General features: G+C 48.2%; 1 pseudogene across 1 annotated transcript; it reads right to left on the reverse strand.

The window, feature by feature from the left end:
* Positions 1-4,302: 4,302 nt before the first annotated feature.
* LOC105547989 lies at positions 4,303-5,207 on the reverse strand (annotated as a pseudogene). Its single transcript, XR_001007323.1, has one exon. The product of XR_001007323.1 is annotated as a voltage-dependent anion-selective channel protein 3 pseudogene (transcript).
* Between the last annotated feature and the right edge of the window lie 845 nt (positions 5,208-6,052).

Genomic DNA, 6,052 nt, shown 5'->3' on the forward strand with positions numbered 1-6,052 from the left:
TTTCTTGCATCTGATGTTTGTTCATCAGAGGGCTTCATGAGCTGCAGGAAGGGCTGAGAGAGGACAGACTGGGACCACTCACATCCTATCCTGTGCCCTGCTTCCACCTGAGTGGGCATTGGTCTTTGTCTAACAGACCCCGGGATGCCTGGGGAGTCAGAGGCTCCTTGTGTTAATCCTCCAGCTCACACCTCTCTGACCTCCATTCCTGCTCTGGCAGGTGGGAATCCTAAAGCCCATCTGGCAGGTGCTGCTGAGGCTCAGATGAGATGCTGATGTCCACACAAAGTAGATCCCGAGAAAGGCCTTTTCTGCCCTTCTTCAGTACCCTCCCCCTCACCTCCCCTCCCCTCTTCCTTAACGAAACGTAATTTGAAACCACAGTCTATTTGGCACGTTTTGCATTTTCTGAACAAAGGCTTTATTCCTTAAAAGTACATGAATTCTTGTTTTCCATTCTTCTGATTAAAAGAAAATTAACATTTGGACACGTGGTTCCCCCAAATGACTTATTTCTGGAGGTCACCAGTCCTAGGATTTGGAAAGATTCCTTGACAGAGTCAGTGATTTCATGACATTTGATGTGTGTGGGTGCAGGACACTCAGCCAGGCTGATGACCCATGCCTCCAAGCACTCCTGGACTGGAATTCCCATTCGTAAGGGAGGCAGGAAAGATGATTTTGGCTGTTTGTTGGGTTCAGGATAGCCACAGAGCCACAGATAACAGAGCTAGAAAGTCTTCAAAGGGCATCTCATCCAACCTACTTGTTCAGAGGGTGATGAAACAGGCCCCACGAGGTCACACAGACGACTGGAATAAGAGCCAGATGAGCATATACTTCTGCAGACTCTAAGGCCCTGGACTGCCTTTCCAGTTCTTGAAGTTTCCAGTCCTGGGGTCACTGCTGGGGAGCCAGCCCCAAGGACCATCTTCTCCATTACGTAGTGTTTGCCAAAAGGAAACTCACCACAAATAATGGAAAGAAACACAGTTGCTTTTGATGATTCACCAATAAGACCATGTCTGGTTCATATTAACCAGCATAAATGAATTATAAATGCATGCCAGAATCCAAAGTAAAGCATGCTTAGACAACCACAGATGTCTCAGGGGTTTGGGGGGCCACCTGTGACCCTGCACCCCTTTTTCATTCACACCATTAATCTCATTACCCAACTCAGTTATTACCAGCAGTTGTTTTCCTTAAACACAGCACGGCTAGTTTTCCTTCATTCATCCATTCATTCAATGTGCCTCGAGCGCCTCAGCGCGTGTCTGCCTCCTCTTCTGCCCTGCCCGCTGCCTCAGCCTGCCTGGCAAATCGTCTTCAATACCGCTATGTGTCGGGTCTCCCCCCGACCTCTCAGCACCACCCTCCCTCACCACAGGCTGCAGGCTCCTCTACACTGTTTCGGGGTCACACTCCTGCCCTCCTGCATCGGGACTGTCTTCTTACTTGCAGGCTCCCCCACTAGGCTGTGAACTTCATGAGACCAGCAGGCGAGTCTCATTCCTCTTTGTACTGCCAGCCTCTCCACCCCTGTGGGCTTGTGACAGTGCAGAATTGAAGGAATCCTGTGTGAGCGCCACCATTCCAACCCAAGCAGTGCCCTGGGAGGGTCAGGGACGACTAGCCTGTGTGCGCGGGCATTTTTGGAAACCACAGCTCCTGCTTGTTTTCTATCTGGCAGGAAAGAGAAATTACTTCTGGTCCATTTTGGCCTCCACACCGTGAAGATGGTCTGTGGTTCACAGCTGGAGCTTTTTTGTTTTTGGTTCTAGCAATTCTGGTGCCTTAGCCTCCCGAGCAGCTGGGACTACAGGTGTGCGCCACCACACCCACCCAGCTTATTTTTTTTGTTTTTAGCAGAAATGGGGGTTCATCATATTGGCCAGGCTGGTCTTGAACTCCTGACCTCAGGTGATCCGCCCACCTTGGCCTCCCACAGTGCTGGGATTACAGGTGTGAGCCACTGCGCCCACCCTGGAGTTTATTTTCACTTCACTTCTCTCGGGCTCCTCCACTCAAAAGTGACTTTCCCTAAGATCGTGTTTTACTGGCTTTGAAGGCAGGAGGGGTGATTCTGGAATGAAGGCCCTGTGGTCATACCGGGGAGTACTCCAGCCTTCTGCTGGGGTGACTTAGAGATCTGGACCCATCAATAGGAAGCGTGGCCAGATGGGGCTGGGGGAAAATCTTTGCTACCTGTTTTGTGGAGGGCAACTTCTTAGTGCCACTGTTCACAAGGAGAGAAGGAGGACCTAGTGTTACCGGCGGAGGGTGTCCAGGTTCTTGGCCTCTTGAACAAAGAATTGGACAAAACGCACAAAGAAAGCAAGGAAAGAATGAAGCAACAAAAATAGAGATTTATTGAGAACGAAAGTACACTCCACAGGGCGGGAGCGGGTGAGCACGGGGGTTCAAGAGCCCCATTTTCTGGTTTTCCTCTCGCAAGGCCAGAATCCCTGCGCTAGAGTGCTTCCCGCCAGGCAGTTGGAATCCCAGGTTCCACACAGGAAGAGGAGGGGCCAGGCTCCTCCCTGCTGCAAACCTTGTGAACTTCCCGAGGCTCCGCCTCAGTGGGCAGGCTGGCTGGCATTTCTCCAGGGTCCCCCTCCCACCTGGCTGTCTCATAGGACTGGGCGAGAGCAGGCCTGCTGTTCTGGAGCCAAGTCTGAGTGTTCCCACTTTATGGGAACTTAATGTCCCCACTTAATTGAATTAAGAAAACTAAGCCAAGTACATGCCTGAGACAACCAGCCAGCCATCCTGGAGAGCCTAAGGGTCTCCCTGGAGCCGGTGCCCTTCCCAGGAGCCCTGAGGCCACCGGGAATGGAGGCCCCACCCAACTCACACCTGGGAAAGCCAGAAGCTCTCCTCGCTCCCAGCTAGTCATCAGGTCCCAACCTGGGGACCTGTTCACCATCAGCTTTGGGGAAGAAACTTCCCGGTCACTTTATCCTGCCTGCTGTCTCACAATTACCGGGGGGACTCTGGCAGCCAGGCCTTTGTGGTAGCCACCGGCACTTCATGCGCAATGAGGCTGGAAGGCCCAGGCCTCTGAATGTGAGCAGACATTTCAGGGATATTGGGAAGTTTAAAGGCTGCAGCCTCCCCACTGGTCTCCGCCAGGCTGAGCAGTCAGAATGTGGCATGTCTAAAGGAGGGAATCGTAGAGATGTTATCAGGAGAGTCAAGAAGATCTTGCATAAGAGCAATTGGAAAACAAACAAAAAACAAATCTTGAGAATATAAAATACATTATTTCAAAATTAAGACATTCATTAGAGGCAGTGAAAAACAGAAAAGACACTGCCGCAAAACAAGGGTCAGCACACTTTCTGCAAAGGACCAGCTGGTAAATAGTTTTGGCTTTTTCGAAGCCATTTGGTCTTGTCACAACTGTGGCAGGCCAGTTCTCCCTGACAATCACACAGACGGGCCTGCATGACAGTCGACAGACAGGCCTGCACAGCACCCCAGTTACACAAATTTCCACAGTGCCTTAACACTGAGCAAATAGTTAAACCTAGGGAAATCAGTGCTCAGACATCAAAGCAAGAAAGAAAATATATGGTCAATAGAAGCCTTGCACGGACCTCTCCCTAACCTGGAGCAAGTCAAAATAATAGAGTCTAACATTCCTAGTGCCAGGACCTGCTCGGGTCGACATAATCTGAGACAAGTCAAGGTAACAGAGGCAACTGTTTCAATAGATTCATTGGAGAGTCTAAGGCAGCTCTCCGGACCAAGCTGTAAAGAATAGAAGATAGAAATAATCACTCTGGTACTACAGGAGACAGGCCTGGAAGGCACTGGGGCCCGCACAGCTTAATCAGACTTAGCAAGCATTTTTTTTTTTTAATGTTCCAAATGTGATCGGTTTATTTTCTTTTACTCTGATGCAAAATCCAAGATTCCACAATAGCACAGAGACCAATATATTACAAAGTCCTGAAAAAAATGGTGTGAACATGCAGGACACAAGGTACAAACTGGAGGGTCAGATCGTCTCCTCTGACACGACACTACACTGTCGCCGAGGAACACATTCAATAACACTGCGGAACTGAACCGAAACGTGGCACAAACATGACAGCTTCCAGGCATGCCTTCCAGCGCCTCCCCTCAGGAGGGACTCGTAACCCCTAGACTTCAGTGTTGGGAGGATTACAATTTTTTTGGAGGAATAAAAAGTTCACACTGTTGAAATCTCACAGAAGAATTGTAAGGCCAAAACATGGTGGGTTCATTTCTCTTCACTTCCAGGGACAAATCTGATGCTTTCCTCAAACCACATTACACTTCCAGTTCAAATCCTAAGCCAACCTTGCGACCTCCTGCATTGAAGTTCTTTCCATTGATTAAAGCTGATAAAGGGTCAACTTGACTCTGGGTCGAAGGGTCTGAGTAGAACCCAGTCCAATCAGGCTGGCATTATTTGCTTTAGCAGAAAGAGAAGTTCGACAGTCCAGCTTGTACTTAGCAGCAATGCCAAAACCGGTGTTGTTACTTCCAGCCGTCCAAGAAAGGTTTATTGGCATTTCAATCTCATTAACCTTCTGGTAGATAGAACCTCCAAATTCAGTGCCATCCTTCACATGTATGTGCAGCTGGAAGTCTGCAGCCTCGTAACCCGGGGCAAAATTATTCTGTGACAATTTGGATTTGGCTGTGTCAAAACTCATCTGACAGCCGACAAGCCACCCTTCAAAGACCAACACAGCCCAGCCATAGACGGTTGATCCAGAAAAATCTATATCAACGTCACTGCCAACACTAGAACAATCCCATTTATAGGAGGCCTTCAATTTCTCACTCTTCTTTCCTCTGTTCGGTACGAATGTGGTATCAAGACTCAGTTTCAACCCTTCAGCCAACTTATTCTCCAGAGATTTCTGTCCCAAGGGTATTGTCTGTGTTCCGTTTTGGGTGAAGGTAAGTCCATAGTTACAGACCTTACATTCGGTTTCTAGGTTGCCTGATGCTTTCCCTGTATCAGTGTAAGCGTGACCAGAAGTAGAAAATTCCACTCCACTACGAGACTTGATTTTCAGGTCTATCTTCACCATGCCAAAGCCATATCCTTTGTTGAAGACATCCTTAGCAGCCTTTCCCAGGTCACAGTAAGTTGGTGTGTTACACATATCTTAGAAAAATCTATCAGGCTCTTATGAAATCAAAGACCTCCACCCCCGAGGGCCTGTCTCCCGCAAGCATTTTTTTGCCTCTGACTTTCTAGTTGAAACAAAATTAGTTACCAATAGACTTAGGCAAATGCTGTACTGCACATAGGCACATAACCCCAACTTATATAAGCACTAAGAAAATTGTAACACTTCGAGTTGGTCTGGTGGAATTATCTCTGGCCTTCTCCCTGTATCCGGTTACAGCAATAAATTCCCTTCCTTTTTTTTTTTTTTTGAGACGGAGTCTCATTCTGTCACCCAGGCTGGAGTGCAGTGACGTGATCTCAGCTCACTGCAAGCTCCGCCTCCAGGGTTTACGCCATTCTCCTGCCTCAACCTCCCAAGTAGCTGGGACTACAGGTGCCCGCCACCATGCCAGGCTTTTTTTTTTTTTTTTTAGTAAAGATGGGGTTTCACCGTGTTAGCCAGGATGGTCTCGATCTCCTGACCTCGTGATTCGCCCGTCTCGGCCTCCCAAAGTGCTGGGGTTACAGGCGTGAGCCACCGCGCCCGGCCAATTCCCTTCTTTACTAGTTTGTCTGCTTCTCATTATTAGGCCTCGAGAAAATGCAGCCAGACCCGGCTTAGTTCCAGGAACACAACTACTTCCCTCGGCCTTTGACTTGAAGACAGCCATAGACCATATGTGAGTGGATGTCACTGTGTTCCAAGAGAACTTTAGTTACAAAAGCAGGTAAAACCATTTCTATTTTCAGATGACATTATCTTACATATAGAAATTCCTAAAGAACCCACTCAAAAACTATCAGAACTAATAAACAAGTTCTGCAAGGTCCAAGCATATAAGATCATCATATAAACATCAATTGTAGTTTGACAGACTTGCTATGAAGAATCTG

Source organism: Mandrillus leucophaeus, unplaced genomic scaffold (genome assembly GCF_000951045.1).
Source record: "Mandrillus leucophaeus isolate KB7577 unplaced genomic scaffold, Mleu.le_1.0 Scaffold4, whole genome shotgun sequence".
In the NCBI taxonomy this organism is placed as follows: domain Eukaryota; kingdom Metazoa; phylum Chordata; class Mammalia; order Primates; family Cercopithecidae; genus Mandrillus; species Mandrillus leucophaeus.